The sequence below is a fragment of the Chiloscyllium plagiosum genome, unplaced genomic scaffold (genome assembly GCF_037043375.1).
Source record: "Chiloscyllium plagiosum isolate Xiang-an unplaced genomic scaffold, Cpla_swu_hap1 HiC_scaffold_49, whole genome shotgun sequence".
In the NCBI taxonomy this organism is placed as follows: domain Eukaryota; kingdom Metazoa; phylum Chordata; class Chondrichthyes; order Orectolobiformes; family Hemiscylliidae; genus Chiloscyllium; species Chiloscyllium plagiosum.
The window spans coordinates 3660183-3673544 of NW_028270187.1; the positions used below are offsets into that span (position 1 = coordinate 3660183).

The following is a 13362-nucleotide window of genomic DNA, read 5'->3' on the forward strand; positions in this document are numbered from 1 at the left end:
TTAAATTGAACTCAATATGCCACTCCTGGGTCCAATGGCCCATCTGATCAAGATCCTGCTGTATTCTGAGGTAGTCTACTTTGCTGTATACGACACCCCCAATTTTTGTGTAATCTGCAAACTTATTCACATTACGTGCAACTTCACAACCAAATCATTCATAATAATGTGGAGGTGCGGGTGTTGGACTGGGATGTGCAAAGTTAAAAATCACACACCACCGGGTTATAGTCCAACCGGTTTCTTTGGAAGTACAAGCTTTCAGAACATAGACACCTGACGGAGGAGCAGCACTCCGAAAGTTTGTATGTCCAAATAAACCTGTTGGACTATAACCTGGTGTTCTGTCATTTTTTAACTAAAATCGTTTATATAAATGATGAAAAGCAGTGGACCATGCAGTAATCCTTGCAGCACATCACTTGTCACAGGCCTCCAGTCTGAAAAGCATCCCACCACCTGTCTTCTACCTTCGAACAAGTTCTGTATCCAAATGGTTGGTTCTCCCTGTATTCCATGAGATCTAATCTTGCTAACCAATTTCCCATGGGGAACCCTGTCAAACGCCTTACTTGAAGGCCACATAGATCACATCCACCACTTTTCCCTCATCAGTCCTCTTCTTCACCAATTCAAAAAAACTCAGTTGAGTCAGAGATACATGACTTCCCACTCAGAAAGCCATGTTGACTCCCCATAATCAATCCTGGCCTTTCAAAAATATGTAAATCCTATCTCTCAGAATCTCTTCAACTGTTTGCCTACTATTGATGTGGCTCAAAGGTAGAAGACAGAGGGTGGTGGTGGAGGGTTGTTTTTCAGACTGGAGGCCTGTGACCAGTGGAGTGCCACAAGGATCGGTGCTGGGTTCTCTACTTTTATCATTTACATAAATGATTTGGATGTGCGCATAAGAGGTACAGTTAGTGAGTTTGCAGATGACACCAAAATTGGAGGTGTAATGGACAGTGAAGAGGATTATGTCAGATTAAAACAGGATCTTTACCAGATGGGTCAATGGGCTGAAAAGTGGCAGATGGAGTTTAATTTGCATAAATGCGAGGTACTGCATTTTGGGAAAGCAAATCTTAGCAGGACTTAATGGCAAGGTCCTAGGGACCTACAGGGCAACTTTTTCACACAAAGGGTGGTACGTATATGGAATGAGCTACCAGAGGAAGTGGTGAAGGCTGGTACATTTGCAACATTTAAGAGGTATTTGGATGGGTATATGAATAGGAAGGGTTTGGAGGGATATGGGCTGGGCGCTGGCAAATGGGACTAGATTTGGTTGGGATATCTGGTCAGCATAGACGGGTTGGACCGAAAGGTTTGTTTCCATGCTGTACATCTCTGTTCACTGTTCAATAGTTCCCTGGCTTTTCTTTACCACCTTTCTTAAATTGTGGCATCACGTTAGCCAGCCTCCAGTCTTTTTACACTTCACCTGTGACTATTGATGATACAAATACCTCAGCAATCACTCCCCTAGCTTATCACAGTGTACCAGGATACACCTGATCGGGTGTGTTTTATCCACCTTTTCCATTTAAAAATATCCAGCAGCACCTCCTCTGTATTATGGACATTTTTCAAGCTGTCACCATCTGTTTCCCCACATTCTCTCTCTTCCAGTTCCTTCTCCTCAGCAAGCACTTGCTAAGTATCTCCCACTTTTCCTGTTGTTCCACACATAGGCTGCCTTGCTAATCTTTGCTAGGCCCTATTCTTTCCCTGGTTACGCTTTTGACCTTCATGTATTTATAAAATCTATTTGAATTTTCCTTAACACTATTTGCCAAAGCTATGTTATGTCCATTTTTTGCCCTCTTGATTTCCTTCTTAAGTATATATACTCTTTATACTCTTTGAAGGATTCACTCAACCTCTGCTGTACTTAACTAAAATATGCTTCCTTCTTATTTGGACCAAAACCTCAACTTCTTTTCTCATCCAGCATTTCCTACACCTGCCAGTCATGCCTTTCACCCTAACAGGAACATACTGTCTCTGGTTCCTTGTTTTCTCATTTTTGAAGGCTTCCCATTTTCCAGCCACCCCTTTGCCAGCGAACATCTGCCCTCAGTCAACTTTTGACAGTTCTTGCATAATACTCACAAAATTGGCCTTCCTCCAAATTAGAAATTTAACTTTTAGATCTCGACTATTCTTTTCCATCACAGTTTTAAAACTATTAAAATTATGGTCGCTGGTCCCAAAGTGCTTCCCCACTGAAACATCATTATATCCCAAGAGTAGATCAAGTTTTGCACCTTGTCTCGAAGGTATATTCACATACTGAATCAGAAAATGTTCTTGTACACACTTAAGAAATTCCTCTCTGTCTAAACTATTAACAATATGGCAATCTATGTTTGGAATGTTAAAATCCCTCGCCATAGCCACACCATTATTCCTGCAGATGTAATATCTCCTGACAAATTTGTTTCTCAATTTCCTGCTGACTGTTGGGGCATCTACAATCCAATCCCAATAATGTGATCAAACCCTTTCTTATTTCTCAGTTCCACCCAAATAATTTCCATGGATATAAACCCAGGAATATCATCCCTAAGTAAAGGTGTGACCTTATCTCTGACCAAACATGTCACTCCCCATTTTCTCTTGCTGGCCCCTCCCCCCATCCTTCCGAAAACATTTGATTCCTGGAACATTAAGCTGCCGATTGTGTCATCCCCAAACCATGTCCCTGTAATTGCTATGATATCCCAATTCCAATCCCATTTTCTAACCATGTCCTGAGTTCATCCTCCTTCCCTGTTAGGCCTCTTGCACTGAAATAAATGCAATTTAAATTATCAATCCTATCTCAGTCTCTGCTATGTTCCTGTCGGCCATGGGTGTTTGACTTACTGATTACCAGTCTCAGATTGATCTCTTTTTTTCACTATCTCCCTGGTTCCCACTGACCTCCCCCCACCCCCACACCTTACCAGTTTAACCCCTCCCCAGCAGCTCAAGGAAATGTCCCTACCAGTATATTAGATCCCTTCCAATTCAGGTGCAATGCTTCCTTTTTATACCTGTCATTTCTTCCCCAGAAGATATTCCAATGATCCAAAAATGGGAACACCTCCCCCCAGCAACAGCTCCTGAGTTGGGCATTCCTCTGCTCTATCATTTTATTCCTTCCCTCACTTGCTCGTAGCAGCGGGAGTAATCTAGATATTATTACCGGAGAGGACCTCCTTTCTAAATTCTTGCCTCTCTTCCTTATTGTTCCTTCGAAATCTCATCCCTTTCCCTTCCCATGTAGTTATTTCCAATCTGTACTCCCCTTTATGAATATCCTGCACTCTCTCCAAGATATCCTTGATTCTGGCACCAGGGAGGCAACACACTGTTCTAATTTCTCACTATCGGCCGGGGAGACGTCTGTCTGTGCCGCTGACAAAGAGATTTTAGTTTTGTAATTTGTAAAAGGAAGACCTTCCAAATCGCGACTACTTCCATCTAAAAGGATAAAGGCAGCTGATGTCAGGGAACACCACCTTGAAATCGGACAAGTTCCCCTCCCAAGACACTCACCATGCTGACTTGGAAATAAAATCACTTTCTTTCACTGTCACTGGATCAAGACCCTGGAACTCCCTGTTCATGACATTGTGGGCAGCACATGGACAACAGCTGTTCCTGGAGATCGCTGACCACCCCCTTCTCAAAGGGATGGAGAATAAATGTTTGGCTCAGCCAGCGACATCCACATTCCAGGAGTGAATAAACAAAAACAGCTGGCGTACAATACATCACAAGGTTTCTGTCTGCAGCATACCTGACACTAAAATCTGTCATAAACGACAAACTAAATTGAGTCCCAGAGGTGTTGTTGCACACCTGGTCTGACTTTTCCACGGGCATCCTGACCCAGAAAGAAGCACTGACACTGTGATGGAAGACTCTCTCCATCAGTTATTTTCTGCCTTTGTAAGAATATTCCACTTATTCCATCTGTATGTTACTTTGGGCAAAGAGTTAATATTTGTCAACAGGATTAAATACCACAGTTAACATTCGATCTGACCATACGTTATCGAATAGGGGAACATAGGGGACGGGCCAAGTGGCCTCCAGTTTCTCCGTTCCCTGATCAGATTGTGAGAGAGCCGGAGGGAGGAGTTATCAACATGACCCAGGAATGAGATGCACTGGAGCTTCATAAAGGGACAATGTCCCAGTTTGAAACGTTCCTTGCCGTTTCCCCCAAACCCCAGCTTCTTTCGTCAAACTGGGTGAAAGGGGAATTGGGGAAATGACCAAATGCTCATTGGATGCTGCCTGACATGCTGCGCTTTTTCCAGCAATACATTTTCAGAAATGACCAATTGATGTTTGTTTCTGAGAGGCATTAGGAGAGTAGCGCATGCGCAATGCTGCTCCACTCCCCCTGCTTATTGTTCCAGAGGAGCGCATGCGTGAGGCCCTCCCCCAGCGCTGCCATTGAGGGGCATCTACTCAGTGAGTGCAAGAGGTTTGTTTGAAACAGACCGCAATGGAGAGATCAGCGCCCAGGGAAGCGAGGGTACAGCAGGCTCCTTCCAGCAGCACATCGGGATGGGAGCCTGGGACACAGAGGGGGCTCCGAGACCGGGACTGATTCGGGGTGAGTTCAGGGAGAACCGGGGGCTGTTTGTAAGAGGCCGAGCGGAGCAGGAACTGGTCCCGGAACTTGGAGTGAGCGGGCTGGGGGGAAGAGAGAGACCTTTCTCGGGCTGTGTGTGGGCCTGCTGAGGGAGGCAGAGCGGGAAGAAGCTGCTGTGGGTCATTCTTGTGGGTTTTAATCCCCTAAACGCTGATGGAAATTCATTGTTTGGCTTCTATTTCCCGCTGTTTGTTGCGAATAGACATTGAAATAAAGGACAGCAGAAACAAATGTAATAACCCTGTGAAGGATAAATATAGCAGGCACCGGGAATCGTCTCAAAGTGTGTGAAATCGTGCCCAGTGTTCGTCTTTCAACAGTTGGTGTATTGGGAGTTGGATATTGAACTGTGTAATCATTCCATTTGTGGAGCCGTGCATTTCTTGGTAAGTTTATTTTTATCTTAGTAAAATGTTTTTGAATTTCGAAAATAGAAAAAGACTGGAAGGAGCTCAGGTCTCGAGTGGAACCAGGATCTGCACTGTTCACCTTACCTTGTTCAAAAACAAAGAATTATAATGATCATGACCTGAATATTGCATTGATCATTTGATGTCTTCCTACTCAGCTGCTAGTGATGTACAGGAGGTCTCTCTTTTGTCTTTCTCCAGGCAAATATTTGATGGATTAATCCAAGTGTGACCAGCTGCTTCTCACAATCAGCAGGTATGTTACCACTGTCGGAGAGGAGAATATCCTTTCCTCTGAGTGGATTGAGTCAGACACACATTGAGCTCAATTTCCAGAAGTACACATTCAATCCAAGAGTTAAACACAACTGATGATATATAAATCTATATTATTTCACCCTGTTCTCAATGCATACCACCTCAGTGACAGTAAATTCCATTATTCAAAGCCAATTATCATTCATAAGATTAGAGCAGGTTAGACTATATGCTTGTAATAGATATACATTTAAGCTGCATTAACTCCATGTGTAGAATAGGCATTTTTAAATTTATAATCAATAATCAATCATGGTGAGAACAAGTATATATGAAGTTGATATTGAGTGCAGATATAGAAGCAAAGTTGGACATTGAGTAACTGAGCAGGACAAATTTATTCTTTTGGTAAATAGTTGTCCTGTGCAAAGACAATAATCAAACGATGTAAATTCCAAATGCACCTCTTGGTCAAGCCTTATCAATAGAGGATACTTTGAGAGAAGATGCTTAAAGCCCATTCACACATGTGCTTACACATCTGTCTCTGTCTGTTTCTCAGCCTGGTGTTGATGAAAATACACTTTATCCACACTCCCGTTCTGGTTGAAGGCCTGAGTAATGCAGAAGCATTTCCACACTTTTTAATGTATGAAACACTGATTGATAAGACATTAAACCCACCTCATAAATTGCATAGGTTATGACATGCAGGACTGGAAACACAAAGAGACATACAATGTCGGTGTGATATTGACCAGTACCACTCTTCAAAGTGATACAGATTGGCAACACAACAGAAAACTCACTCACATTTAGCCAGTTAATGTTTAAAGGGAGAAATATGCAAATTAGGCCAACAAGTACTTCCAGATATGGACAGTCATAAATTGACTGACCAAATTATTAATCACTTCTGAAGATGTTAGTGTTAGATATTACATTATTGCAGTGCCAAGCAGCAACTGCACACACAAAATGTAAAATTAAACCTGATATTTAATACGGTAAAATTCAAATTCTTTGCAAAAGTAAGTATTGAACCAACATTAATCCCTCAATCACACAGGTTTAGCGAACATTGAACTGGTTTATCCTACATGCTGCCTGAAAAAACACAACTGAACGTAGAAAGAGAATGGCATCCATATACTCGACTCGTCACTGTTGCACACAGAGCAAAAGTGGTACTATAGGTATTCAAAGGCCGATAACTGCAGAACTAATCTCAAATTGGCATTTACACTGAGACACTGGCAGTGAGTGGATGAAGTTCAGAATGCCAAACAGTTAGTACAAACTAGTATGAAGAACAGATAAAAAATCGATTGTCCCAGCACAGACACAACAGGCTGAATGTCCATACCAATTCTGTGATTGAGTTATAAATCACAAAATGCATATGAGTTTAAGGCCCAATCACAACACCCTAAGAACTGCTGTCACAGATATACATCAAGTCCTAAACTCTGGTATGGACACAACTGAAACTGACAGACATCGATTGATTTCTGCTTTCTCATATTCACATTGCAGAAACTGAAAGGGAGAGAACAATAATCATGCACATACACATACGACATGTACAGGTTGATAACTAGACTAACACATTCGCATAGCAAAACCTGACAGGTACAGTATGATAAATGAATATGCATATTTATAAACAAGAAGCTGGTAGATACAAATTAGTAACTGCACTCTCAGGTGCACAAAGCAGAATCTGACGGGGACAGGTTGGTTAATAACTCACACATGCAGGTGGTAGTAAATTTCGGAAAAAGATTGATAACTACACTCTCATATTCATAAAGCAGAAACTGACATGAATAGATTGATTATGCTCCCAATTTCAAATCACCTAAATTGACGTGTAAACTTTGATAACGACACTCACATATTCACAGAGGAGAAACTGACAGAGATTGATAACAAAACAGAAATTAGTGGAAAATTCACAGGTGTGGCAGCATTTCAGGTCTAGTGACTGGTCCTCAGAACTGACGGTGGAAAGGAAAATGCACACAATGTGGTCTCCTCTATGTTGGGGAAACTGAATGTAGATTTGGTGTCCACCTTGCAGAACACCTACATTCTATCCATAATGCACCTCGGATGCTGTCTGACCTGCTGTGCCTTTCCAGCACCACTCTAATCTCGCTCAAATTTTAACATTAATCTCTCTCTTTGCAGCTTTAATACTGTATTGCAGATTCTGTTCTATTACCCTGATGCATTTTGTATGATATTATCTGCCTGTAAAGTGCACAAAACAATACTTTCCATTGTATCTCAGTGCATGTAACAATAATCAGATCAAATCAAATGGATAACTATACTTATATATTCATAAAGTAGAATCTGAGAGGTACAAGTTGATAACTACAGTCACACAAACTGACAGGGAAAGATTAATAAATACACTCAAACACTGACACTACAGAGCCTGACAGGGAAAGATTGATAACTGATCTCTCACAGTCACAAAGCAGAAACTGATTGCGACAGATGAAATCTCAGCTCACACATTCATATAGTAGAAACTGGAAGAATTGGCAATTACACAAACATATTCACCAAGCAGAAACTGACAGCTACAGATTGATAACTATATTTATGTCTTCAAACAGCAGAGTCTGAAAGATACAGATTGACAGTTACACTCATTTTGACAAAGAAGAAATTGACAGGTCGAGAGTGATAACTGTATTCCCACATTCACATTTCTGAAACTGACAGCTAGTCTAATTAATACAGCCACATTCACAGAGCAGAAGCTGATGGGTACTGATCAATCCCTGTATTCACATATTAACAGGAAAGAAACTGACAGGGACAGATTGGTATCTACATTGTCACATTGACATAGTAGAAACAGATCGACAATGATACTCTGGGGTCAAATAGCAAAACCTGACAGACACTGATAATTGCACTCACATATTGATATAGCTTAAGGTAACAGGTAGAGATCAATATCTACATTCTCACAGAATAAACTGGGAACAAATTGATGACTACATTTAATATTCATACAGCAGAAACTGACAGGTCAAGACTAATATCGAAACTCACATTATCATAGCTGAAACTGACAGGTTCAGGTTGACAACTGCACTCCGACACACAGCAGAAACTGTTAGGGACAGATTGGTATGTATATTCGCTGGGCAGAAACTGACAGGTATATATTGATAATTAAACTCTCATATCCACATCAGAGAAACACATAGGGACTGATTCTATTTATTGAAAATGAATGAAATCTATTTATCAACCAGTCCCTGGCAGTTTCCTCTATGTGGATACATGAGTTCAGTTATCAATCTGCACCTGTCGGTTTATGTTCTGTGAATGTATGAGTGTAGTTATCAGTCTGTCCCTATTTGTCTTTTTGATGAGAAAATGTAAATATATTTACCAGAGAGTGACAGGGACAGATTCATAGCTGCATTCACTCACATGTATGCACAGATTATACTGATTGTAATTATCACTCAGATATTCACAGAGCAGCATTTAACAGGTACATCTTGATAATTGTTCTCACACATTCATTGAGGAGGAACTGACAGGTATGGCTAGATAAGGAAACTGTCATATCCAGACACACACTGGCATCAGATTATCCCATTTGTAGAGGTGTTGGTTAGTATTGGTTCTCAGTGAATTGGTACAAAATATTTTGATACAATCACTAAAGAGCAGATCAGGCCAAGAATAGAATCAGCCCTGTGGTCCTGTTGGAATTGCTGTCTTGAAGGAAAAACAGCCTAATGATTATTAAATTATTTCATTGACTTAATGTTGATTTACAGATGATGTCTCTTCTGTCTTCCTCCAGACAATTACTTGAAGGACCAAGATAGTGTAATATGTCCTTGGTACAAAGCTAAGTGTGATCAGTTCCTTCTAAAAAACAACAGGTATGTTACTGCAGTCAGACTGAAGAACATCCTTTCCACAGTTACAGAGCAGATTGAATTAGACACACGTTGACTCAGTTTCTAGAGAAAAATTTTCAAATCAAGAGTCAACTACCTCGGAGGAATTACATTTTTTTTTCTCTCTCTCCATTCTTTATGTACATCACCCCATTTGCCAATAATTGTTATAATTCACAGCCATAGAGTTATAGAGATGCACAGCACAGAAACAGACCATTCGGTCTGACTCATCCATGCCAATCAGATATTCAAAAATAATCACCTCCCATTTGGCAGCACTAGTGCCGTTCGCCAGCACTTGGCCCATCTCCCTCTAAACCGTTCCTATTCATGCACGCTTACAGATGCCTTTAAATGTTGGAATTGTTCCAGCCTCCACCACTTCCTCTGGCAGCTCATTCCATACACACACCACCACCTGCATAAAAATGTTTCCCCTTAGGGGCAAGATTTAAAAGGCACCTCTCACCCGAAACCTATGCCCTCCAGTTCTGGACTCCCCACCCCAGGGAAAATACCTTGTTTATTTAACCTATCCATGCCCCTCTTGATTTTATAAACCTCTATAAGGTCACTCCTCAGCCTCTGACGCTCCAGGGAAAACAGCCCCAGCCTGTTCAGCCTCTCCTTCTAACTTAAATTCTCCAACCCTGGCAACATCCTTGTTAATCTTTTCTGAACCCTTTCAAGTTTCACAGCATCCTTCTGATAGGAAGGAGACCAGAACTTTATGCAATATTCCAACAGTGGCCTAACCAATGTCCTGTACAGCCGCAACATGTACTCAAAACTCTGACCAATAATGGAAAGCATACCAAATGCCTTCTTCAATATCCTATCTACCTGCGACTCTACATTCAAGGAACTATGCACCTGCACTCCAAAGTCTCTTTGTTCAGCAATACTCCCTAGGAGCTTCACATTAAAAACATAAGTCCTGCTAAAATTTGCTTTCCCAAAATATACCACCTCTCATTTATCTGATTTAAACTCCATCTGCCACTCCTCAGCCCATTGGCCCATCTGATCAAGATCCTATTCTAATCTGAGGTAACTTTTTTCGCTGTCCACTACACTGCAATTTTGGTGTCATCTGCAAATTTACTTACTATACATCCTATGTTTACATCCAAAGCATTTATATAAACAACAAAAAATAGTGGACCCAGCACCGATCCTTGTAGCACTTCACTGGTCGCAGGCCTCCAGTCTTAAAAACAACCCTCCTTTACCATCCTCTGTCTTCTATCTTTGAGCCAGGTCTGTATCGAAATGGTGAGCTCTCCCTGTATTCCATGAGATCTAACCTTGCTAACCAGTCTCCATGGGGAAATTCTCTTCTTTACTTATTCAAAAACCTCAAATTAGTTTGAGTATCATGGTTTCCCATGCACAAAACCATCTTCACTGTCCCGAATCGGTCCTTGAATGTCGAAATACGTGTAAGTTCTCTCCCTCAGGATTCCCTCCAACATCTTGCCAACACTGATGGCAGGCTCACCAGCCTAAAGTTCCCTGGATTTTCCTTACCACTTTCCATAAATTCTAGCACCATGTTAGCCAACCTCTAGTCTTCTGGCACCTCACCAGATGTGCAGGTTAGGTGAATTGACCATGCTAAATTGCCCCTAGTGTTAGGTAAGGGGTAAATGTAGGGGTCTGGGTGGGTTGCGCTTCGGCGGGGCGGTGTGGACGTGTTGGGCCGAAGGGCCTGTTTCCACACTGTAAGTAATCTAATCTAATCAAATCTAACCTGTGACTATCGATTATAAAAAATAATCTCAGCAATCACTTCCGTAACTTCCCACAGAATTCTAGAGTATGTCTGATCAGGCCCTGGGGAGTTTTCCACCTTGATGCATTTCAATACATATACAATACTACTTCATCTGTAATATGGACATTTTACGAAATGTCACCATCTATTTCCCCACATTGCATATCTTCCATGTCCTTCTCCACAGTAAACAGTGATGGAAAATACTCATTTAGAATCTTCTCCCAACTTCTGCAGCTCCACACAAAGGCTGCCTTGCTGATCTTTGAGAGGCCCTAATCTCTCCCTCCTTACCCTTTTGTCCTTAATGTATTCATAAAATCCCTTGGGAATCTCCTTAAAATTATTGGCCAGAACTATCTCATGTCCCCTTTTTGCCCTCCTGATTTCCCTCTTAAGTACTCCCGCTGTCTTTTCTTCTTCTAAGGATTCACTCAATCTCTGCTGTCTATACCTGACATATGTTTCCTTCTTTCTCTTAACCAAAACCTCAATTTCTCCGTCATCAAGTATTCCCTCCACTTTCCAGCTTGCCGTTCACCCTAACAGGAACAGACTGTCCCTGGACTCTTGTTATTTCATTTTTGAAGGTTTCCCATTTCAAGCCATCCATTTAACTGCGAACATCTGTCAATCAGCTTTTGATAGTTCTTGCCTAATATTGTCAAGCCCATCGATATGTACAGCATTTTTCAAGGGGTTTAGACTGAATTCTTATCTGAAATAGATGCCTGGGAAAGGCATTGAATCTCCATTTAATGTGACATTTTTAAAGTTAAAATCAAGATGGAAAAGAAAATCAGACTGTAACATTATTTCAAAACCATATATAACATAGATGTTAAATACAGAAATAGAAGGAAATCAGACAAAAGTCACCAATTTACAGGATGAAACAGTGTTATTAATTTATTAGTTTTTGGGCAGGACAGAGTTAACCCTTTAATGAATAGTTGTCACATCCAGTCACATGAATTCCAAACACCCATTCTCTGTCAAAGCCTGACAAATAAAACTGCAGATGCTAGAGGCTAGAAACAAAAGCTGAAATTGCTGAAAGAAAATCCAGCATGTCTGGCAGCATCTGTTGACAGAAAGCAGAGTTAATGTTTTGGGGCCAGTGACTGTTATTCAGAACGGATTTTCTCCAGGAATTTGTTTTTTTTTCCTGATAATAGAGAATCATTACTGTCGGCATGCACACAGCAACTGCCTCATTCAAAATTAGTTCAAAATACAAACATCATAACTGCAGAGTCGGACTAACAGTTATGGAGTTTCCATATACACTGCAGGCAACAGAAAATGATACAATCAAAATGAAGTATCACTCTCACATGAAGTCACTGTGGTCTACAGCAGTCAGAAACATCCAGCTAACAATTCTACTCCCATTCAGACAGCATCCCATTTCCATCAATGTATAATGGTTGCAGAGGAGTTGCCATCCCCACCTTTAGCACAACATCATTCTCCATTTCTCCAACTTGTAGGAACAGATTTATTATGACTCTATCTTCATCAAAAAGACTTCTTGTGCCATTGTATCAAAGTAACTTTCATGTTCTACAAATAGCCCTGCATTCCTATGAAGTCTGTTATAAAATACAAGAAAACTCATCACCTCAGGAGATCTCCCACCCACAGCTTCCAACCTCATAGTCCGGGCACCCCGCACTGCCCGGTTCTACCTCCTTCCCAAGATCCACAAGCCTGGCCACCCTGACTGACCCATTGTCTCAGCATGCTCCTGCCCCACTGAACTCATTTCTACCTACCTCGACACTGTCCTATCCCCCCCGAGTCCAGGAGCTCCCCACATAAGTTCGAGACACTACCCATGTCCTTCACCTCCTCCAAGACTTCCATTTCTCTGGCCCCCAACGCCTCATCTTCACCATGGATATCCAGTCCCTCTACACCTCCATCCGCCATGACCAGGGCCTCTAAGCCCTCTGTTTCTTCCTCTCCCGACGTCCCCAACAGTACCCTTCCACCGACACTCTCATTCGTTTGGCCGAACTGGTCCTCACCCTTAACAATTTCTCCTTCGAATCCTCCCACTTCCTCCAGACCAAAGGGGTAGCCATGGGCGCACGTATGGGCCCCAGCTATGCCTGTCTCTTTTTTGGCTACGTAGAACAGTCCATCTTCTGTAATTACACCGGCACCACTCCCCACCTCTTCCTCCGCTAAATTGATGACTGCATTGGCGCGACCTCATGCTCCCGTGAGGAGGTTGAGCAATTCATCAACTTCACCAACACATTCCACCCTCACCTTAAATTTATCTGGACCATCTCTGACACC

General features: G+C 41.8%; 1 long non-coding RNA gene across 1 annotated transcript in view; it reads left to right on the top strand.

The window, feature by feature from the left end:
* The window catches only part of LOC122544647 (uncharacterized), a 211597-nt gene extending 201958 nt beyond the window's left edge, over window positions 1–9639 (top strand). The window contains exon 3 of the long non-coding RNA XR_015755156.1: window positions 9173–9639. This is a non-coding gene — a long non-coding RNA (uncharacterized LOC122544647). The remainder of the gene's footprint in view (window positions 1–9172) is intronic.
* The last annotated feature ends 3723 nt before the right edge of the window (window positions 9640–13362 follow it).